Source organism: Ictidomys tridecemlineatus, chromosome 2 (genome assembly GCF_052094955.1).
Source record: "Ictidomys tridecemlineatus isolate mIctTri1 chromosome 2, mIctTri1.hap1, whole genome shotgun sequence".
Classification (NCBI taxonomy): domain Eukaryota; kingdom Metazoa; phylum Chordata; class Mammalia; order Rodentia; family Sciuridae; genus Ictidomys; species Ictidomys tridecemlineatus.
In genome coordinates this window covers 82,604,754-82,630,267 of record NC_135478.1, presented here as the reverse complement: position 1 = coordinate 82,630,267, position 25,514 = coordinate 82,604,754, and the positions used below count along the sequence as shown (strand labels likewise).

The following is a 25,514-nucleotide window of genomic DNA, read 5'->3' as shown; positions in this document are numbered from 1 at the left end:
CAATAGAAATGTGGGCAAATATTTTTATAATCTCATAATTTTTAATGACACAAAATGCAGAAACTAAAAAACAAACAAACACCACTTACCGTGTATGTAAGAAAGCTAAAGTTTCTTTAATTTTGCTGAAAAAAATATATACCTCCTGGATGATGTTAAAGATAAATAACCAGGATAATAACTGCAAAAAGGAGCCTGGGAGAATAACAGTTTAATGATGAAAAAGAACATATGCACTAATCTTATATAAATATATTGCATGAAAAAAAGCATGTTGGAAAACAGTATACATGATCAAATCCCACTTTTACTTAAGAAAGGACGTATACATAATTGCATATGGGTGTGTGTGTGTGTGTGAGAGAGAGAGAGAGAGAGAGAAGTGGTATCTTACTGTTTTTGCAGAACACAGGGATTCTATAGGGAGTTTTCAAGAAAAAGATTAACTTGATATATTACCTAGTAGATGTGAACATATTGAGAGGATACTTAAAATTGTGGGGTAGGAAATGAGAATGAATTATGTGAATTAATAAAAGAAATGAAGCAATTATTGACTCTAGGGAAAACAAAATGTTACTCAGAAAGAGAACTTAGTCATAGTCCTCTAAAAGCCAGAGCTGTGAATAACATATGTATCATAATAACGCAAGCACTGTCTGTTAAGCTAACCAAAAATTATGATATAACTATTTCTGGAAGATGGGGGTAAAATGTGAGCTGTGTATGTAAGAAAGCTGAAGTCTAATTTTTCATCTAAAATTGAAATATTCAGATAGCAATATAAAAATGTTGCTTAGAAATGTATATATATATAAAAAAAGACCATTATACACTGATAAAACTTTAAAGTGGTTACCACTGGGAAGCAGCAATTGGGAATGGGAGAAGAGATGTAAGGCAGGAGACCGTGGTTTTTCGTTATCAGCTTTGAAGAAAATTTTGGCTTTTTAAATTATAGATATGTATAATTTTGATCAGAATTACATTACAATAAATTGATTCTTCTGCATAAAACACTATTAATATAAAGACACAAATGGAGAAATATTAGCTTTTATATTACCAAAAAATATCCTATATAAAGTATTTATGAATCAAAAAGAAAAAGTGAAAAGAGATATGAAAATAGGCAAAAGAAGGTAAACATCCAACTTTTATAACTATAAATTTAAATCTACATTATTATATGCAATGTGATTTTCAACGACAATAATCATCAAAGAAACATAAATTGAATTATACTTTTTTCATGTTGCAGGAGCAAGGTTGGGGGGTGGGTGGGAGAAAAAAAGACAGGCACTACTAGAATTTGGCCTGGGTCTTAGTATAACACCGTAATTTCATTGGTAGCAATCTGGCACTGCCTATCAGCATTTTTAAATCAAGACATCTTTTCATTTAGCAATTTTGCTTCTAGTTATTTGCCCTACTGAAATATGAAAGGAGAGAAGGAAGACTATCCAGGAATGTACAATGTAGCAAAGTGTGCATACAACTTGAACTTGAACTTCAGTAACAGTGAATTATGGAACAACTAAGTGTATATGTAATGATCATATATTAACATTAAGTGAAAAAGCATGTTGCAGAACAGTGCATATAATAAAAGCCCATTTTTATTTAAGAAATGATACGTGAGGCTGGGGATGTAGCTCAGTGTTAGAGCACGTGTTCAGCATGTGTGAGGACCTGGTTTCAACCCCCAGCAACATCAAAAAAGAAATAAAGAAATGAAGTGATATGCATATAATTGTGTGGGGGTGTGTCCATTTCCATAGGGAGAGTTCCATTTTAAAAAATACACCAAATCACTTGAAATAAACAAACTTCAGAAATGGCGTGTAACCATAAAGGAATTTTATTTTTAACTTTTATGTATTGTTTGCTTTTTTTCTTTTATAGATAAGAAACTATAATCATCCTATGGTATCCATGGGTGATTGGTTCGAGAAGCCCCTTGGATAACAAACCTGTGTCCCGTACAGATGGCCCTCCATATCTGCAGGTTCTGTACTCTTAAAACTTTCAAAGATACACTTTGAATATATCCAAAATTGAGTCAGCTACTGGGGAAAAATAAATTACCATTTTAATGCAACCTCTCTGCATTATTTCATTTTTATGGTCATGGATATAATTCTATTTACTTGTAATGACAAAAAAATATTTACTCTTAGATATTGCCAGCATATTAGGCAGTTTATTAGCTCCATTTACAACCTTCACTATACCACTTGCTGCTAAAAACTTTCAACTGATTTTTTGTTTTTTCTTATAAAAGTAATATGTGCTCAATAATATTCGAGCAGTACAATAAAGGTATAGATAGAAAAAGTTTCCCTCTCCGTTTGGTCTTCCCATTCCCACTCCTCAGAGGTATTACTAAGAAACCACTGTGTATTCTTCAATAATTTTTCTATAAATATATATAATAATCATCCCCTTTCTATTACATGAATAAAGTCATAGTATAATGATGATCAATAACTTGCTGACTATACATATCAGTCTAAATTGATAACTTAATAGTATTATTTAACAGTAATACTTAATACTTAATAGTATTTCTTATTTAAAAGATAAGTTTGGACTAATTTGGGATCACAGTGATCAAAAACAAGCAAGCAAGCCAAATACCTAACTCAGTCTCTCCATCTGGTTTTAATAATAAAAACCATGGCTGACTCCACCCTCTCACCCTCATCTGCAATATAGTCACTTTGATGGAGGTTTTATGTACCTGCTATCAATTAATTCCTCCATGAATCCCAAGTCATTGTCACTATTATTTTAATTTTACAGAGAAGCTGATGTTCTGAAAAGGCTGAGAACCAGGACTAGAGAAAGTTTAATTTCTTAACTTTCTAATCATAGCATGAAAGCTAAAGTCTAAACAAGTCTGAACCAGTTGTTTATATAACATAAGCATGTGTCACTTTGAAAGAAAAACACTTACATGTGTTGAGAAATAATAATAGTGAAGGAAAAGGTTCAAACATTCATGGAAATGCTATGTGTAAGCTATTTTGATCTTCTGCCAAAAATACTGAAATCAATCCGAGTAAGACAGAGTTAAGTTCATTCACTCTCCAGTCCTTGGAGACTGGTTCTCAAACTCAAGTTTCCTTTCTGGCAGAAGAGGAACTTCTATAAAAATCCTAAAATATAATTCTCACAAATAAGCCTCAGGATTATTGGCATTTAGAGTTTTTATCTTAGGTCTTCCAGAATAAAGATCTACTTAGAGGCCACAAACACCATCTTTCTCAATTCCTTTTGCTAGATGAAATTTGAAAAGTCCATTTGATCTGTATGGATTAATTTTAAACCCACTTTAACTGAAAGTATGATACATTATGTAAAACAAACCCCCAAACTGTGATTTTCCCAACCCCAATAGGATATTTTTAACTCATTTTCAGAAAGCATATGACATGTAGACAGTAACTTCTACCTATTAAATTGGTCGTGATACATTCTACCATTCACAGGGCACATGTAGATCAAAGACCTCCACTCTAGTATTTCCTCTTCCAGGAATTTATTCAACATATCATTATTGAGTTCCTAAAATAACCAGAGTTTGTGCTAGGTGGCAAACAGAAACACAAGCAACACAAAGCCTACTCTCAGGGACCTTGCAGTCTACAGAAGAAACACTTAATTAATGGAATCTTTACATTACAAGTTTACTTACATGGGCAGGGAGCACAGGACCCTGCTTCCCCCTCAAGTTCAAAGCTCTACAACTAGAGTACAAAAACTCTGCATCTTTTTTTTTTTTTTTAAATAAGTACAGCTATTTCAGAAATTTACATTAATGAGTAACATGTGATGCTAATTATCTCCTCTGGGTAGATGAGCTACAAATTTTTTTCTTCAAGGGAAACTAGAGGTCTCTCACTAAAGAACTCATTTTGCTAGTCCCAAATTTAAAATGTAACCAAATAATTGAAACTTTCCACTTATATAAAGAAGTATAATGTTAATCAAGATAACAAGTGGATATTTTGGCATAAGGGATTTATAGTGGCTTTTAAATTTGGAAGAAATATGAAACTAAGTAACATTTTTTTCCTGTAATTTTATCCATTCCTTCCACAAATACTTATTTAATATCTATGATGTGCCAGGCTTCATGCCAAATAGCAAAGATAATAATCGTGAACATGCTAAGGTCTTGTCCTCAAAGAGATTAGATCTAGTGAGAAAGCAAGCCTGAAATACAGGCAGTAACAGAGCACTGTAGTGCTTATAAAAGATATTTAACCCAGTTTCTTGAGGACAGGAGGTAAGAAAGTCTCAGAGACACCAAAAAGTATTTGTGGGAGGGAGGTCAGTTAATGCAAAGGCCGGAGACAATTCATGAGTAAAAAACACAACTGACAGGCTAAATTATACAACATCGATATTTGACCTTGAAACTTCAAACACTATGTGATGTGTAATGGCTGGTTCTAGTAGGAATGGTGATTTGGTTACTGGAACTCAGACTATTTTCTCCAGAATTAATGTGGAAGTACCAGGATTCTGTGTCCCAAGAACTAAATTCCAAAGCAATTCAAATTTATTCTCAATTTTTAAAAATCCAGCAACATACAAAAAAAAACCCCATTTATTTCAGAATATAATCAGAAAATATAAAAACAGAAAAAAGGAAAAAAAAGAAACAACAAAGATTAATGTTAAACATTTGGTAGAATCATGGTGAGCAACAGGACTGTATTCTACATCATGAGTCATTTTCTGTATGCTCTTTACATCAAGACACAAAACTTGAGTTAGGCATGGTGGTGCACACCTGTAATTCCAGCTACTTGGGAGGCTGAAGTGGGAGGATCACAAATTCAAGGTCAGCTTGGGCAACTAAGCAAGACCATCAAAAAAAAAAAAATGGGACTGGCAGATGGAAAAAATCTTCTATATTCTACGAGTTAGACATTCAAGAAGGGCATTCTCTCTGCCCTTTAAAAATGGGAAGTAGCATTCAACTAACTACTGCAAAGCAAAATGAAAACAAAGGTCCTGGGAACACAAATAGTCCCTGAATTTTGATATTTCACACATGATCCATGACAAGTTCTCTGAGGTGATACTGATAAAAAAAAATGCAATAAAGATTTGCATAAGTATCTGCCTACAACTACTCCCACCATGACTTAAAAGGGGAACACTGGTATGTGGCTAACCAGAAACACAAGGTAGATCAATTGGGTATTTGCTTTTATCTGTCATGAATAGTGACAGAAGAATGACAATACACTATTAGTCACTGGCATTAAATCAAAACTCTGAGTAGACAACAACAGAGAAATATTTGATATTTTCCATATTTTGAGAGAAAAACATATAAGGTATGTAATGGTGTGTGCTTTCTAGAAAATAATGACAAAAGTCCTAGAATAAAATCTAAACTCTCATTTCCTGTCCCTTTTCTTCACAGATTATTTCTCTCTAGAGAGGCCAACAGGGAAAACAAAACAAAGTAAAACCTTCACTATGAAAAGTCAGAATAACAGATGAGAAAATAAATGTAAAGATCATAATCAAATGGAAAGATTATTCAACCAAGAATAAAACTATTTCAGAGTGGTTTGCTTAGGTGATGTTAATCAGAAAAGTTTTTATCCCCTTTTCCTGTCTACAAAGAACAGCAGTATATATTTTTATATATTCTAACACTAAATAGATCTAATGGGGATAGAAAAAAGTGCCTAGTTTCCAAATGAACTTTCAAATATGCCTTGTCACGCAGTACCCCATAAATATATACAATGTTTTTATGTTTTTGTCGATTAAAGTGATTAATAAATAAATGTGTCAAGGCAGCCTTATGCTTTTTTAGGTAGTGTTCAGATTCTTGACCCAAACTACAGAACCACAACCTAGGTGCCAGCCCTCTGGTTAAGATGCGTGTCAGTGTGGTGGAGACCAGGGCCCATGTGAGAGTTGGGCAAAGAGGAAATTGCCACAGAGGGAAGGACCCTGCATGGCAGCTCCTTTGGATTACAGAAGACGACAGCTGGTCCTTACATTTTAAGTGGGTTAGTGCATAAGAAAAAAACAGAGAGGAAGCCAAGATTTTTTAAAAGTTCAAAAAGGAAAAGAGGGAAAGAGGGAAAAAAAAAAGAGGAAAGAAGGTAAAATGGGAGAAGGAAAGCTTGAAAGGGATAGAGAGCTGCAGAAAGCAGCCTTGGTCAGCCATGCTCCCTGGCTAGACAGTATACATCACCTCATGAGGTTCCTAAGTCTGACACGGACATGGACCTCCTAAAAATGAGAGACATCTGTTTCCTTTGGTATGAAGAACAAGAATATGGAATTGATCTCCTCTGGGCCTAGCTGCCACTACCAAAACCAAGAGGAAAACAAGTCAAGCAAAGGTCTAGGTATGGTACACAAAGGTCTAAAATAGCCTCATTTTTTTGTAAGGGGGGGGAAATTCGTGAGCATCCTGCACTACATATGATTGGTAGTTTCTAGAAGAGCAACTACTACAGAATACCTTAGAATTCAATTCCATTTCCTTAGAATTCAATTCCATTTCCTTCAGAATGAAGTATAATGTACTTTTGATAAGAAAATTAATGTAGAAAGGGAATGAATGTACCAAGTAGACAGCTTGGAGTTCCAGAAAATAATACCATGCTGAATTAGGAAGCAAAGAGCTAGCTCTTGCCCCCGGATGCAACACATGGTAACCCTGGGATGCTAGGTCTATCATTTATTGTAAAATGGGGATAATACTATCCGATTTTAATAGTAATTTTTTGTTGTTGTTGTTGTTCTGGGGACAGGATGCAAGGGCACTTTACCACTGAGCTACATCCCCAGTCCATTTTATTTATTTTGAGATGGGGTCTTGCTAAGTGGCTGGGGCTGGCCTCGAACTTAGGATCCTCCTGTCTCAGCCTCCCCAGTTGCAGGGATCACAGGTGTGCACCACCACGATGGCAACCTTATGGTAATCTTGAGGACCAAATTTTAAAATAAGCATGTAAAGGTGCTTTTATAACTGCAACCAAATATAATGAGCTACTTGTAAGTAAGGGCATTTTGAAACCTAGGAAGGTACAATTATCACATTATGAAAGAATATATTTATTTTTAAAATCTATGAAATCTAAAAAATTAGGAAGAATTTCTAGTATTTATAATTAGTGGTAATACTAATTTCTTATTTCTTAAAAACCACAGATAATCTTTCTTTATGGATTTTCTTCTTGCTATCCACCCTTACCCACTATGCGGCCTTCATGTTCCACTATATGATACTTTATTATCTCATACTTTGGTTTTAACAATTTATCTTTTCTCAGATACTCTTCACTCATTCCCCCTGTCCCATTTTTCAGCAATAAACCTGCCCTGTAGGATCTTTTTTTTTTTTAACTTAAAAAATTAAAAGTCACAGCCAGGCACGGTGGCGCATTAATCCCAGCAACAAAAGAGGCTAAGGAGGATCACAAGTTTGAGGCCAGCCTCAGCAACTTAGCATAGCCTATACAACTTAGTGAGACTCTCACAAAATCAATCAATCACTCAATAGATAAATGAATAGAAAAAAATTAGCCACTTTTTTTAAGGTGTCACTACATAAAACCTTATACTCTATTTGCAGGCCAACCAACACCTCAGTAGCACCCACATACTTTGTATTTCTTTTTTCCCATAAGGCTACAGTTAGATAATAAATAAATCAATAAATACAGACTAAACAAATTTTTTTTTCCTTTTTGGTGTATTCCTTCTTTAGAGTTCACAGAGAGAAACGATGAGGTCAATTAATCATCCCCAACAGATTTATGATATAATTTCTAAAAACAGAACTGCATGCATCCTCTCTTACACAATGGTGTATGAAATGATTCCTTCATTTAAATTAACCATTTGAAATCACCAAGTACACTAAATTCTCATCTGAACTAAAGCATATAACCAGAAAATGTAAAATAAGATTTTTAAAAATTGAGCTCTACTTCTATAAAACCAAGATAAATACTAAATGAATGGATATTACTAATTTATGGATTACAACAACTGATCATCACAAATTCAACTAAACCTCCTGTTCTACTCTACACTGCACGTGAAAACTGACCCTGGGGTGGAGGGGCTCGTGTTGGGAAGGACTAGGGAGCACCTTGGACTTCCACGAGACACACAATGCTGACGAGGCTACTGTACCTTAACTTGTAGAGAAAGAACTGAGAGGCTGGAGGAACTCCAGATTTGTTATACTAAAAATCGGAGAAATTATGGAGAAATCTTTGGATAAGAAAAATGTGTTTTGTAAACTTACCATTTTCTATGCTATTTGTTGAAAAAAGAAAGAAAGCCAACCAACCCTAACAAAAACCCTTCTAAGTTTCATACTTAAAAATATCCTTTGTATGTACTTCTTTTAATAAAGTTACTTTGATTAAAAGACACAGAATGATGATCCAGATCCCCCCAAATCCTGAAGCAGCAGATACACTATCAGAACCTCAATTATTTCAGTATTCTTTAGTGTTAATTAATTAATATTCCTCTTCTTCAAAAATCTATATAGGTTTCTGGTTCCATAACAAGCTGCCTTATATTCCTCATTCCTCCCCTCTAAACATAACAATAACTTGGAAATAATTCAATAGACAATCAGAAGGATTCTGAACTGCAGAAAGAAGAGGTAGCCTGGCCAGGAACCTCAGGATGTAGACACCTTGACTAGTTCCCAGGGGTTTTACTTTATCTCCTTTACATCCCAGACTCAGCATGAGAAAGATCTGCACCCCTGAACCACCAACTGGCACACAAAAAACAGGGTTTTTTAAAAAAAGTCTGCTCTGTCTCATCAAGGATGCAGAAGAAGAAGCTCAGCAGTGTCTTAGGGAAACCCATATTCCAGGGGCATCAGCAGGAGCAATCTGCTGCAGAAGAGGCAACCGTGGAACCTAGGCAGATGGACCCCCATTCTTGTCCCCCATCAGGTGATGGCAGGCATGCCCTGCCACACACCCTAGTTATGCCTGGAAGTATAATGTTTCCCAGTCTTCAAACCAGTAATAGGGAACTACCTCAAACTGGTGATTCCTGGCCATCCACTCACTGGCAAAATATAATTCAGACCAGGCATCTCTCAGTCTTTCCCCCTCAGCAGAAGGTGAACCAGGCCCAGGGTTACCTGCTCTCTACCCAGCAGCGAGAGCCACCCACACCCCTTGGCTACTTGCTCTTCAGCAGCAGCGGCAGATGGTGGTACAGGTAGGTGGTTCCCTTTCCCCTGGCACTATAAGAGCTGGCATGGAAACTCCAGGGGAACCACCATTCACTCCTCTACTATTGACAATAGGAAGTCCAGGAGGACCAGGCAAGTGCCATCTGCCTTTATTGATGGCACCAGCAGGGATCCAGGGGAAGCTCAGGTACAGCCAGAACAACAAAGTACACTAAAACAGCATTGAGAAGAACACTCAAAAACTAAATTGCCCTTGAACCTACCACCCACGGAGCGAAGGGTCACACATTAAACCTAAAATAAGACAACTAGCTGGCTAAGTAAAAGACAGAAAGAGGATCAATGGTTGAAAAAATAATATCCACAATATTCAGGACGAATAATTTTTAAAATTTAAAAATCACTTGTCATATCCAGAACTAGGAAAACCACAACTTGAATGTGAAGACATTCAATGAATGCCAACTTACTGAAATGAATCAGATATTGGAGCTGATAAAGAGTTTAAATCAGGGCTGGGGTTGTGGCTCAGCGATAGACTACTCGCCTAGCATGTGCGAGGCTCTGGGTTCAATCCTCAGCACCATATAAAAATAAATAAAGGTATTGTGTCCAACTACAACTAAAAAATAAATATTAAAAAAAAAAAGATTTTAAACCAGGCTACCATAAAAGACAGGAGCTGGCCGAGTGCATAAAAATGCACCACAAAACAATACGCAGAATGTGAGGAACTCAATTCACAAGTAACATCATAAGGAGAATGAAAATAAAAGATCGGAAAGAAGATCATGCAAACTTGAACTTAAAAAAGCATGAGTAGTTACATAAATATCAGATAGAGTAGGATTCGGGGAAAAGAAAATTACTCAGGACATTAAAGATGTTACCCAGAAGGATCAGTCACTAAGACATAGTAATCTTAAAGATGCATGCATCCAAAAATAGCTTCAAAATACACAAAACAAAAACTGATAGATGTGGGAGGAATGGAGGAACTTTGGAGGGGAGAGAGGGGAAGGGAGAGGACCTGGTGCATAGAAAAGATGGTAGAATGAGATGGACATCATTACCCTAGGTACATGTATGAAGACATGAATGGTATAACTCTATTTTGTGTACAACCAGAGACATGAAAAATTGTGCTCCATTTGTGTACTATGAATCAAAATGCATTCTGATGTCATATATAACAAGTTAGAATAAGTAAATTAATTAATTTAAAAAACTGATAGAGTTAAAAGAATAGACAAATGCACACTTCTACTTGGGGTATTTAACACCCCACTCTCAGCAACTAATAGAATCACCAGACCAAAAAGTTAGCAAAGATAAACTAATTAAACAATACCATCAACCAAGAGGATCTATATGACATTTACAGAACACTCTTTCCAATAATAGCAGAACACAGGCTCTTATCAACTGTCATGAAACATTCACCAAGATAAATCAAACCTCAGGCAGAAAACACCAAACTTCAACAAATGTAAGCCAACTAAAAATCATAAAGAATATGTTTTTAAGTCATAATGAAATCAAACTGGAAATAACAGAAAGACAAGACAGAAATCTACAAATATTTAGAAATCAACACATTTCTAAATAATGCATGAATTAAAAAGTCTCAAAGGAAATTAAAAAACACGAACCTGAATGAAAATTATTAATGCAGCATATCAAAATTTGTGGAATGCAACTAAACTGCACCAAAAGGAAAATGTATAGCCCTAAATAAATACCTTAAGAAAGGTCTCAATAATCTGCTTCCACCTAGAAAACAATGGGAAAAAAACCAAAGTGAACAGTGGGAAGGACATAATACAACAAAAGCAGAAATGTATAACATTGAAAACAGAAGAAAAATATAGATAAAAACTGTTCTGTGGGGAAAAAAACAATAAAATTGATAAATCTTTTTGACTAAAATAAAAGACAATATGCATATTGTCCTCAATAAGTTAAAAATAGACTAATCATATGATCTAACAATCCACTCCTGGATTTTTTTTAACATAATACCTTTATTTATTTATTTTTATGTAGTGCTGATGATTAAACCCAGCATCTTACACGGGCTAGGCAAGTGCTCTACCACCGAGCGACAACCCCAACCCCTACTTCTGGATATTTGTCCCAAAGAACTAAAATCAGGATCTTGAAGAGATACTAGCAATTCCACAATTATTGCAGCAACATTCAAAATAGCTAAAATGTGAAAATTCTATGGGTGCCTCAACAGATTAATAGATTTTTAAAACATTGTATACATGAATACACATGTGAGCATGCATGGACACACATGTGCACACGCACACACACACACTCACACAAAGTGCCCCTGGGTTAAAGGGTTCCATCCTCAGTACTGAAAAAGGAAAAACAGAAAAAGAAAACAAAAAACAGGAGGCATCCATGAGTATGTGACAAGGTGGATGAACTTTGAGGACATCATACTAAGTGAAGTAAGCCAGGTACCGAATGTCAAATATTATGCAATTCCCTTTATATGAAGCATCTGAAATGATCAAAAGCAAAGGCAATACAATATTTGAACTTGAAGAAGCAAAGTTTGCCAGGGGTAGGAAGAAATGGAGAGTCAAAAGATCTCACGCTAACAGTTCTTGTCACAGTAAAATAAAGTTATGATAAGATAGAACAAATAAATCACTAATATCAGAAACAAGACAGGGGATATTATGGCTCCTATAGCCATTAAAAGGACAATAAGGGATTACTAGAACAACTAAGAAATTTGATAATTTAGTTCTCACATATGACAACTTAGAAACTACTAATGAAAAAAAAAATCCACCAACTCAAAATAGATACTTTGAATAATCCTATAACCATGAAACAAATTAGATTTGTAATGAAAAGCCTCCTGAAAGAGAAATCTCCAGCCCAATTGTCTTTTCTGGAAAATTTGACCAAATATTCGAAGAATTTATATTAGATTTGCACAATCTTCTTCAGAAAACAGGAGGGAACCCTTTCCAACTCATTTCATGAGGTCAGTATCACCATGAAACGCAAACTAAACAAAGACAGTACAGAGAGAGAGAAAAAAGGAAGAAAGAAAATTACAAACTAATAACCTCTCATGGACTTAGACACAAAAATCCTCAACAAATACTGAGCTGGGGGGGGGCGGGGGGGGCGTAGCTCAGTGGTAAAGCACTTGCCTGGCATTGTGAGGCCTTAGGTCTAGTTCTGTACTGCAAAAAAAATAAAAACAAACCCAAAAAAAACTAAACCCAAAAAAATTTCAACAAAATATCAGCAAATTTAATCCAATACTCTATCAAAAGAATTATAGACCATAAAGGAGAGGAATTCAATTAAAGTATGTGAGAGTGGTTTGGTATTTGAAAATCAACTCATGTAATCTACCTCATCCACAGACTAAAGATGAAAACTCATATGATCACTTCAACTGATGCAGAACATCCACACCCAAACCCACACAAAACTCTCAGCAAGAACACAAGACAATGACGTCAACTTGATAAAGAACAGCTACAAAAAATGATAACATTGGATTATCATATCAGATTCACAGTATTCCATGGTGAAAATTTGGATGCTTTCCACCTATGAGCAAGAACAAGATAAGGGTGTCTGCTCTTGACACTTGTATTCAACATTGCATTGGAAGTCTGAGCCAGAGCAATTAGGCAAAAAACAAAACAAAATAAAAACCAAATAAATAAAAACTAAAAAAAAAAAAAAAAGCATGCAGATTTTGAAACAATAAATGAAACTGTCCCTATTTGCATATAACAATTTACTACATAGAAAATCTCAAAGATGTCTGAAAACACTAGAATTAATAGGTGGGTTGAAGAAGGTCACAGGATGTGAGATAAACTCATAAAAATTCATTTCTATATATTAATAATAAGCATGCAAAAGCTGAAAATTTTGGATGATACCATTTATGATCACTCCAAAGAAATTTAAGCACTTAGTTATAAATTTAACAAACATGTACCTAGGGGCTGGGATAGCTCAGCAGTAGAGTCCTTGCCTAGCAGCTAGCTCAAGGCCCTGGGTTCAATCTGTAGCAACACAAGAAAAACCAAAAGCAAAACACATACATAATATGCATGCTGATAACCAGAAAATGTTGACGAAAGAAATAAACCTAAGCAAATGAAGAGACACCACATACACAGATCAAAAGCCTCAACACAGAAAAGCTGCCAATTCTCCCCAAATTGATGGATTATTTTAAAGCAATTTCAATCCAAATCCTAGTAAAGATGTTTATATACATAGGCAAGCTTTTTCTAAAATTTAAATGAAAAGGCAATAGAACTAGAATAGCTGGACAATTCTGAAATGAAGACTAGATATCAGGGATTGTTTGAACCAATTCTAAGGCTTACTATGTAGCATTAGTAATCAAGACAGTATGGTGCTGGTGGAGACAGATACATAGACCAATTGAACAGAATGAGAACGCAGAATCAGATACACACAAATACACCCACTTGATTTTTGACAAAGGAGTCCCTAATAGAGGAAGGACACCTTTTCAACAAATGCTGCTAGCACAATAGGACCTTCATAAGCAAAAAATATAAACCTTGATTGAAACTTCATGTCTATAAAAAATTAACCCCAAATTATTACAGTTAAAATATATGAACATCAATTATAAAGTATTTAGAACAAAAATAGGAAAAAATCTTTGGGATCTAGCAACAGGTAATTCTTAGACTTAACATCAAAACTATGAGCTCATTAAAGAAAAAAAAAACGGGTAAATTGTACCAAATAAAAATTTAAAACCCTTGTTCTGCAAAACACCCATGAAACAATGAAAAGACAGCTACAGACTGAGAGAAAATATTTACAAAAGACATATTTAATCAAGGGTTAGTATGTAGAATAAGAATTCTCAAAACTCAACACTATATAAAAGCAAAAAAAAATCCAATTAGAAAATCAGAAAAAGATGTATGTAGAAATTTCACTGAAGAGGACATCTGAATGAAAAATAAGCACATGAAAAGATGTTCAACTTCAGTAACCATTAGGAAAATAAATTAAGACTACAGTGGACCAGGGTGCAGTGACACGCAGCCACGTGGGAGGCTGAGGCAGGAAGATTGTAAGTTGGAGGCCAACCTGGGCAACTTAGTGAGACCCTGTCTCAAATAAAGAAATGAAAAAGGGAAGGGATGTAGCTCAGTGATAGAGTGCCCTGGGTTCAACCCCCAGGACCACAAAAACAGTTAAATTACAATGAGATATTACTGCATTCCTATCAGCATGGCTAAAATTAAAAAAATAAATAAATAAGTGACAACACCATATACCAGTGAGGCCATGAGAAACTAGTTCTTTCTTCCATGTTTCTTTTACATGTGAAATAGTGCAGTATGGCAGTTTCTTATCGAACTAAATATGCAATTTCCACATGATCAAACCATTGCATTCCTAGGCATGTATCCTAGAGAAATGGAAATTTATGCTCGCAGTAAAACTTGCACATAAATGTTCATAGAAGCTTTGTTCTCAATAATCAAAAGGTGGAAACACCCAGATGTCCTTCAGTGGATAAATGAGTAAATAAATTATCATCCATCCATCCTATGAAATGCTACTCAGCAATAAAATGGTATAACTATTGCTACATACAACAACTTGGATAAATCTCTAGAGAATTTTACTGAGTGAAAAAATGTCAGTTCCTAAAGGTTTCACACTATATTTATCCATTTGTATAACATTTTTGAAATGACAAAACTGTGAATATAGAGAACTGATTAGCGATTGCCAGGGGGTCATGACAGATGGTGAGGGATGGGAGATGAGAAGGAAGTAGGTATGGTGACGCAGTCTAGTGATAGAACTGCCCTAATCCTGACTGAAGTATAGATGCACATGAGAAAAATTTATAGACCTAAACAAACACATACACACACACACACACACACACACACACACACACACTAAAACAAGAAACTCAAACAAGACCAGAAAATTGTAGCAATATCAATATCCTGGTTATGATACTGCACTCTGTTATTGTTGGGGAAATCAAGTAACCGGTACATGGGATCTCTCTGTTTTATTTATTAACTGTGTGAATCATCTACAATTATTTCAAACTAAAAAGTTTAATATAAAAAAAAAACATGTAGTTCACATATGGCTACATACTTATCATCTCCTTTTTCTGTGTGTGGGTACTGTGGTTTGAACCCAGGGGTGCTCTACTACTGAGATTCATCATCCCCAGGCCTTTTGCCAGTTTTCATTTGGAGAAAGAGTCTGGCTAATTGTTCAGGCTGGCCTTGAACTTGCAACCCTCCTTGCCTCAGTCCCCGTAGCCAATACTGTGGCATGTGCCACCATGCCCAGCTATCATTCACTCCTTTAACCATTTTTTTCAGTTGCTCTCATGTGTGAGGCACTGTTTTTTTGTATTAGTGGAGTGGTGGGGAGACAGAGGGTGGGTACTGATTAGAGATCTCACCTTCACAAATGTCACAGTGGTTGTGACATTGTGTTGCCTGGGCTGGCCTCAACTCCTGGGTTCCAGTGGTCTTCCTGCCTCAGCCTCCTGAGTGACTGGAACTGCAGGACACACCTGCTGCACTTTGGCTTGCCATATTTTTTTGCGGGGAGGGTTGTTGCCATTGTTTATTTAAAATATGTGTCTTTCACTAACAGAGGGCAAAGATGGTGACAATTTTAATTACACTCTATCTACAGTACCACACAGAGTACCTGGAACATTCAGTTAACACCTCATAAATGCATGAATGATTGACTGAATCAATCAACAGAAGAGATGCTAAACAGCCCTAAATAGTTATAATAGAAAAAATTGTGACTTGATGAAGAATGTCTGTGAAACAGAGGAAGGCACAACTGGCCATGTCTGGAGAGGCCTCCATGATGGGGGTCAGCTGGGTCTTAGAAGATGTGAGAGGGAAGAGGAGGAAAACCATTCCAGGCAGAGAGAACAGAGCGCTGGACATAACAGAGGATTAGGAAAAGCAGAGCACTCCCTGGGACCAGCCAAGAGCCCGGTGTGCTGGAGCCCACAGTTCTCTACTGAAGTGGCAGAGGATCAATCTAGAAGCCTGACTGTGGATGCGACACTAAGGCAATTTGGACTCACAAGTGAAGCATGCGGCCACACTGGAGTTTCTGAAGGCAGGGAAGGATGATCCCATTTGTCTTTTAGAAAGTGAGCTCTGAAGTCAGTGAAAGGCTGCACAGCGGGGAGGAGAGAGGAGCTGAGATACAAAGGCAGAGCCTGGAGGGGCAGGAAAAGTCTGCTCTTCATAACCTTCAACTTAACCAGAAAACTTCATCCCCAAGTGCACTGCATTAGTGGAAGTGAGGTCTTCCTAAGTCCTGGCCCAAAAAGTTTGCAACGTGGTTATCTTTAAGTCTGCGTAATCAATCATATCATAGGGCTGGGAAGTAGAACATTTTATTGAACATTTTAGTTGCTCTTTTTTGCAGTCTTCCAATACAAGCATACTGCTTTACAGTTTTTAGTTTCAGATCTTCTTTTCCCAGTTTTAAACAATTTTAAATCTTGAAAAATAAACAACTCTTCAAAGTTCATGAAATTTGGCAAGGTAGTGGTCAACTTTATTAATATTTTGAGCTTTACAAAAATTATCACTTTCACATACTATTCATGATATTGAGGAATTGCACTCATTTCCCCTAAAAATGTAGTGGCTATTTTAGCAAGAAAAAACATGGAGTTTCAGTAATTAAAATATTGACCTCCAGAGACAATGAATTGAAAACCTAAACTATAGAGAATAACTAAATATTTTCCATACATTCTGTATATTTCTATAAATGCAATGGTTATGACAACATGTAGAACCAGTGGAATGGTAACTCTATAATGTAATAGGTTGGCAGTGCTACCCCTCTTCTTCCCCTAAAACAATAAACTCTAGCAGGTTGGAGTGGAAAGAAGAGTAAAGGAGTTAAATATAATTAATTCTGGGGGCCAGGGCTGTAGCTCAGTGGCAGAGTGCTTGCCTTAGCACATGTGAGGCACTGGTATGATCGTTGGCACCACATAAAAATAAATAAAATAGCCAGGCGCGGTGGTGCACGCCTGTAATCCCAGCAGCTCTGGAGGCTGAGGCAGGAGAATCGCAAGTTCAAAGCCAGCCTCAGCAAAGGTGACATGCTAAGCAACTCGGTGAAACCCTGAAATAAAATACAAAACAGGGCTGGGGATGTGGCTCAGTGGTTGAGTGCCCCTGAGTTCCAAATCCAGTATCTCCTGCCAAAAAAAAAAAAATTAAAAATAAACAATTAATTCTGGATACAGTAAAGTGATTCCTTATTCCCCTGGCTTTCTTTTCACACTATGTGGCAATATTTTTTCTTGGTACTGGGGACTAAGTCCAGGGCTTCACACATACTAAGCAAGCACTCTACCACTGAGCCACATCCCCAGTCTTTTTAATTTTGAGACAGGGTATTGCTAATTTGTCCGAGCTGGCCTTGAACTTGTGATCCTCCAGCCCCAGCCTCCAGAGTAACTAGTGTTACAGGTGTGCACCACCATACCTGGCTCCACATGACAAATTTCTAACAGCAAAGAGAAATTCAGGAGTACAAAGTACAAAGAGAAAATGAGTATGAAAAGAACATATTCTTCTATGCAAAGAAAATCATTTTTGTAGGTTTTTTTTTTTGCTTCATTTTACAAGGAACAGAGACATTTAAATAGTTTTTGTAAACCTCACAGATGGATATTAAATGTTATTTTTGAGATCTTTTTACTATGGAAAATGTTAAACATAAGGAAAAGTAAACGGAAAAGCAGGATGGACTGCCTCATGCCCACCTTTACCAGCTGTGGCCTTGTGGCCCACCCATTTCCCACCCCACCCATGTTTTGAAATAAATCCTAAGTATGTTTTTCATCTGTAAATATTCAGCATGTATGTTTAAAAGACACTTAGTGGTAGAGTGCTTCCCTAGCACTTACAAGGCACCACACACACACACACACACACACACACACACACACACTACACTATTTTTTAAAAACATAAGTACACCATTAATACATCTAAAAATTTACCAAGAATTCTTTAACATCACCAAATACAAAAATCAAAATTTCACATTTTCTAGAATGCCTTATAAATTTTTTTCTATTGTTTCTGTATAAGTCTAAATTATGTCCAAATGTTGCAGCTAGTTAATGTGTCCGACTTTTGTTTTAATAGCAATAATTCAACATATTTGTTCTAATGAATTTAAATACTTATATCCAATATAACAGGAGTAAAGAATCAGAGGAAGTCACCTTCACCGAGCAGTGCTGACTTGCTGTGCTATGAAAGCCTGGACACCTGGTCAAATTAAACACACTTAGGGAAAGTGGGGGTGATTTCATTTTTGTCTTTTTTTAAAACCTTTCCTTTAACACTCATAGTTTTTAATACCATTGTTTTTGAGGAAGTTTAATAAACCCTGCTAACAAAACCCTTCTGTGATCTCTCATTTGCTTGCTTCATATTTTCTCTTTTATTTTGGCCCAATACTTGTTTCTTCATCTGAAATTAGCTCGAGATCACAGGATTTCAGAGTTGGAAGGGATCATGTGGCTTTCTGATCTCAGAAAGTAGGCAGCTTTGATATTAGGGTAATCTAGGTGCTCCCAGTGAGAAGGGCACCACAAGGATACCACCTGCTAATGCTGCAGACCAAGTTCTCGTTGGTTCTCAGACACTCCCTGCAAATATGATCAGGAGCAGTTTTAGTAGTGTAACAGGAAATAACTTTGAATTTGATCATTTTATAAAGGTTGGTAAAGTTGGCATTTCCTTTGACGTGTTGAAATGACCTTATTTTACAAGTAATAAAGTAGTACATTTAGCTCAAGATTTGAAGTAATAAAGCTGGACACCTATCATGCACAGAAGCATGCCAGAGTCTTTCCTCAGCAAATACTAGAACAAATGGCCTTGTGGGCTATCAACAAGTAAAACATGCAATATAAACTATGTGATGGTACACTGGTATAAGCCATTCTAAACCTTAGTTAGGAATTAATAGGTCTTCTGAAATGTGCATATCAAGTTTAAATAGTAGTTCTTAGGTTTTTTTAAAAAAAATTATTACATAGTGGTTCCTTGCACATCTACTGGTAAATTCTAGGTAGCACTTCACAGTGCAGTAAATTCATTGATTAGAAGCAAAAAAAAAATTGAATGGAAAATCAGGAGTCTGAGCACAATCCATGTATGTGACACTTTACATTAAACCTAAGAATTAGAATGCCCAGTAAAACAATTAAAAAATACTTCTTGAGTATTTCATATATGTAGGAACCTGTATTAGGAACATTTTGCACACTAAAATAACTAACATGACACCAAATTAAAGCATTAATTAGCTTAAAGGAAATACTTAAAGGTAGCAATTTAGAGAAGGGGATTTTTGAAAAAGTTTTTTAAATGCAGTCCTGTAAAAATTCCCTAAAGATCCTAATTGGAACAAGTTATACTTATTCTATGTATGTACAATATTTCAAAATATACTCTACTGTCATGTGAAAAAAATTCCCTAGAATTTATTTGTTCCAAGCTCTACAATATAAACAAAATCCTAAACAACCCAAACAAACACAAACCAGTATAAACCTAACAAATTTAAATACCAACAATGCTCTGATTTCAATCCTGTTCATTTTTATTGCTTAGATTGACTTCACTCATTTTCTCCTAAAACCCCTAATGTATGAATTGTTTTTTATCCCGTGTACTGTCTATTTTCCTGATTTACCAAAATACAAAACTTCGAGGGGTTGGGGCTGTAGCTCAGTGGTAGAGCACTTGTCTAGCATGTGTGAGGCTCTGGGTTAGATTCTCAGCACCACATAAAAATAAATAAATAAAAGAAATGTATTGTGTCCATCTATGACAAAGGAAAAAAATGTTTTTAAATTCAACCTCTTATTATTTTAAAACAAAGTGAAAGCAGGAGTCATAGTAAACAGAATCCACTAGATTCCAGTGAGGCCATTACAGAGTTGATTTGTTCAGTTATCAAACAAAAACACAGGGGTAAATTGGATACCACATTCTAACACATCTATCCATCTTACTTGGCTCATAAAGGAGAAATAGTGTTCACATAAATACCTATGCATATTCTGACAGTTTTGGAAATGTCAGCTAAGAAATGCAGTATTGACAGGGTCACTTTTTTTCAATATCACGAAGGATATGTGCAATTCGAACTTTTTGGTCTTACGGTCTTGTTTTTACCATTTGCACATGCCTCTCCCTCTATGCATATTTGAAACAGTGGAATCTCTTAAAGAATCCTCTGAACTGCAAAACAAATCATGGTAAATGAATACTAATACTGTTAAATGGCTTTAGAAATGATAATATTTTAGTTTCCCATACTTGGTACTATTTATTTCCCTTTTTGTCATGCTTTGTCAAAGTTTGTAGCCTGTTATATATATATATATATATGCGTGTGTGTGTGTGTGTGTGTGTGTGTGTATTTCTTTAGTCCTTTATTAAATCACTCATCGAATGTCTTTAGTGATTTTTCTTTTGTTAATGCCCATCTACCCTTTCACCTTGTCAAGGATAATTAGAACTTTAATCTGCTTTTCCAAGGTGCTGGCTAGTTAAGGATCACTAGCAAATTTCATAAGCTTAGCATATTCAATCACTTAGTCACTAACTAAAACTTAGCAAAAGTTTAGTGAGCCATATCTATTTTTCGAAAGCAGCTTCGACTGAATATGAGAATGAAAATCTATATTTGAGGGTCAGATCAGGCTAGAAACGTAAAACTTAAAGCAGATTAGATTAAGGAGGCTGAAATACAACCCTTAGAATAATGTACAAGAAATATCCATGAACTAAAAGTCTGCATTATTGGTTACTTTGGATATGTCTAACATTTCTCATTTCTGAGTGACATTCTTAAAGAGCTCCAAATCATGAGATTTGAGTGCAAAATTTGAATACTAACAACAGAAGAATCAGAATAGATTGGAATAGGAGAGGTAGGAAGGAAGGAAGGCTGGTGACAGTCTAGGAGAAGTGTAGCTGGAGCTGGTCTGGAGCACAAATGAAGATTAAGCAGAGAGCCATGTGCTCAGGGAGATAAGGAGGCAAGTCCTTGCTACTGGATGGGACTGTTAGAAACTGAAATGTGTTTCTGGAGGGTGGAGAAAAAAGGAGATACAGTGAGTGCCTTTGTTACCACACCCAGGGAAATAATGGCATTTACTCGCCCTTGTTTAAAAAAAAAAAAAAAAGTTCCTAGAAACTACACTGTCATGGTCTATCTGCTGTAGAATCTTCTTGTGACTAGAGAGAAACCTAGAGTCTATATTGGAGATAGAGAGAATGACCAAGGAGCTCTTAGAACCCTTTGCAAGAACAGTGACTGTGAAAAAAATCCACAACACTGCAGGCTTGAAATGAATTGGGAGAAGTATCTTTTGAGGTAGAAAGATGAATATTTGTTGAAATGGTGGTACTCTGTTCAAATGAAAGAAAGCAACTTATAAAATAATATATGCAAGAGAACCCATCCTAATTACTATTTTTAAAAATACTTGATCTAAAAAAAAGTCTGGAAAGTTACATATCAAGTATATCTGGGAATAGAATATAATTTTTTATGTTTCAATTGCTCACATGTGTTTTCTGTTGATAATTTTGCAAAAAAGAATGCATTACTTGTACAATTGTTAAAAAAAGATATAAGAGGGGCTGAGGCTATAACTCAGTGGTACAGTGCTTGCCTCACATGTGTGAGGCACTGGGTTCAATCCCCAGTACCATATAAATAAAGATACTGTGTGTTCATCTACAACTAAATTTTTTAAAAGATTTTAAAAAATGTGCAGTAGCACATACCTGTAATTGCAGTGGCTCAGGAGGCTGAGGCAGGAGGATCCCAAGTTCAAAGCCAGCCTCAACAAAAGCAAGGTGCTAAGCAACTCAGTGAGACCTTGTCTCTAAATAAAATACAAAATAGGACTAGGGATGTAGCTCAGTGGTCTAGTGCCCCTGAGTTCAATCCTTGGTACTGCCCCCCCCACCCCCTCACGTGTGCACGCGCGCGCGCGCGCGCGCGCACACACACACACACACACACACACACACACACACAGAACTAGGACTTCCTGTCTTTGGTTGCAGAGAGAAAAAAAGAGTTAAGAGGAAGAAGGGAGATCTTTGCTTCCACATCTGCATTTTCGAGGCCTTATTATTGGGAACCCCCAGCTCCAGGACTAACAAAGAACTGATTTTTATCACTTCTGAAGACAGGGAATTTATAATTTCAAAGTGATACATAGTCATCATTACTTCTGCAGATGTTATTACACTACAGAACAGATTACTAATAAATTAATATTCTACAGAAAATACAAAATATTATTTGGGGGCATCTTTTAGAAAGAGAAAAGCATTTATATAAAAATTCATAAAAATACTTAAACTGACGATTATGAACTAACTTTGAAACAAAATACTATACTTGATTTCCTACCAATATTAGCCTTCAAAATGCACACCTTGAATAATCACAAGAAACCTGGACTCAATGGGCCTATCTAGTGGTCCATATAATTACACCATGTAACTGCTTTTAGGAGCCGATGCATTTAAAAGAATGAGCAAAGATATGTTCAATACATCACCAAGAATGAAATATTTATAGAGAATGGGAGGATAGAGATTAATCTTCCTATATATCCTTGAGGTAATACAAGGTATTTTCTAATTCTCACTAGTCTATCTGCAGTAGTACTAAAAAGCAATAATACTGCCAAGTGTGGTGGCTCACACCAGTCATCCCGGTGGCTTGGGAGTCTGAGACAGGAGGATCCCAAGTTTGAGGCCTGCCTTTGCAAATTAACAAGGTCCTAAGCAACTTATTGAGACCCTGTCTCAAAATAAATAATAAAAAAGGGCTGGGGATGTGGCTCAGTGGTTGAGCACCCCTGGGTTCAATCCTTGGTTCCAAAACACAAAACAAAACTAAACTCCAAAAAACCAAGCAGCAGTAATAGCATAAATTCTAAAGTAAGCCTTTCAACATAAGTTTCCTCAACTTTTCTCCATTCACCTTGAAATTCCTGCAATACTTACCTTCATCCTTCCCTCTTCTTTTCAGGTTAACTACCTCAAAAGAACAAGAACAACTGGCCTCTTAATTCTTGATCCCTTGACCTTCTCTTTCCATTGTTTTTCTTAAATCTTTACTTTTCTCCTTACCCACGCTTCCTTTCTGGCCTGAGTCTGCTCAAGGTCTGGTCGGCTGAGGGAAGGAGGGGGCGGCCTCCCTCATGGGAAGCAAGCTCCCCAGCTCCTGCCTCCTCAGCTCCAAATCCAAAGAGGATTCTCCTGGGCTCCTACCTTCTGTAACCTGGAGGCAGCACCTCCTTGCGAGGCTCTTGCTTCTTGCTTTGGTGCTCCTGAGCTCCTTTCCAACCACCTGCTGGCTACTGGTCCTCCTCCCCTCCCCTCTTACTGCAATCGCCCGTGCTGGGCTCAGCTCGCTACGCTTTCTCTGGTTCATCTGATCCACTTCTGCGTTTTTAGCTCCCAAGCTCTTAATGCTCTCGATAAATCTCTCCCAAGCTGCTTTTCTTTTTTCCACTGAGGCTGGCCTAGTTCTGGAAACTCATTACCAGTCCAAGTTCTTGTTCCCAATCTCTTTCTTCCTCTAAGTCAGTCTACAAACGGTCCATGGAGTAGTCTTTCAAAGGCTCTGATGGCATCTGTCTCTTCTATTCAAATATCTTAAATGGTTCCCCACTATCTACCGTTCAAAGTTCAAACTCTTGGTATGTGATTCAAAGGCCTTTGATTTGTCCTTGTCCTTAAGTATTCTGCACTTGTTCACAACGTCTGAACAGGGATGAAAAATACATCGATTATGTCCCACCCTATCTGCAGAAAAACTGAGACTCATTCAGACTCCATTTCCAAGTGACAGAAGTCATGGCTTCATTCCTCACATACAGAAAGTCCGTGACAACTTCTTGATGGTGTTGATGTCCCCCTTGATTTTAAAGGGCATGCTCACTTCTTAATTTCATTAACTGAATATGACTTGCAGTCGGGGTCTTTATTATTTGTGCTCCACAGTGCCTTCGAGGTAGCAGTTAAATTCAGACTGTTCATCTGGAATGAAGGACTACCTGGCCAGCATCTGAGCTTAAGCCTACCTCTGCTTTATTTCTGAGGAAAAGGACTAGCAAATAAATCAGCTAAATAAACAATATTGCGTGTATGTGTTTGTGTGTGTGTGTGTGAAGAGATGCTGAATAAATGACTCAAAAAAAACCATTTAAAAGCATTTTCATTTGAATTATACCCGAGGGAATTAAAACACGTTCACACAAAAACTTGTAAATGGATGTTTACTACAGCGTTATTCATAAATTGCCAAAAAGTGGAAAGAACTCTAATGTCCATCAACTGGTGAAGAGATGAACAGAATGTGGTATGTCCATACAATGGAATATTATTTTGCAGTAAAAAGAGTGAAGTACTGAAGCATGCTATGACATGGATAGATTTTTAAAACACAGAGGAAGCATGGTACAATAGTTAGAAACACAGGTCAGGACTGAGTTCAAGTCTAGATTCTGCTACTGACCTTGAGCAAACACATAACCTCTCTGAACATCAGGGCACATCCCCTTAGAGTGTGGATGTGTGTGCAAGCACACCTGTGTCCATACATAGAAGAAGCCATCAATGCCTTCTGAGATATTTTAGCATATAAAGCACAAATTGCAACGCTTGGCATCACCTGGCATCACTGAGCGCTGGATAATCAGCAACTGTTATTGTTGTGGTCTAAACTGTGGAGTTAATGGCTGGTCTTATTTTACAAGGTATGTTTAAGGCTAACCAGGAATTTTTTATATTAGGTTAACTCAATTAAGTGCGCTTTCTGTATGTTTTTCCTAGCATCAACCATAATGGGTCTTTACAGCATTGCACTAGCCAAATAGTTTAATTTTCTTCTTATTAATTAAGTAAAAGACAGTCTTATTCAGAGCTAGTACACAGCTTGACACAAGTAAATGGTCACTATTTACTGAATAAATGTACAAGAAGCATGGTATTACTGGCTGCATCCAAAACCAAACATTCATGTAAATCAAGGCATTAACTAGACAGTGTCTCTATGTTCTTATCCATTTTGCACTTCAAGGTTTTTATGTTTATTTGGGTGTCCTAAATGCTCTTTGTAATCAACACAAAGAAATGTATTTCAA

General features: G+C 36.5%; 1 protein-coding gene across 6 annotated transcripts in view; it reads right to left on the bottom strand.

Annotated features, from left to right (window-relative positions):
• Positions 1-25,514, bottom strand: part of Taok3 (TAO kinase 3) — a 189,204-nt gene that overhangs the window by 147,282 nt on the left and 16,408 nt on the right. For 2 of the 6 annotated variants that reach the window (XM_078039048.1, XM_078039047.1), the window contains exon 1: positions 23,638-23,798. The exons of 3 other annotated variants lie outside the window; for them this stretch is intronic. The gene's annotated coding sequence lies outside the window, so the exon portion shown is untranslated. Of the gene's footprint in view, positions 1-23,496; positions 23,602-23,637; positions 23,799-25,514 lie in introns of those variants that run through there. One more of the 6 variants, XM_078039049.1, reaches the window with a different exon arrangement.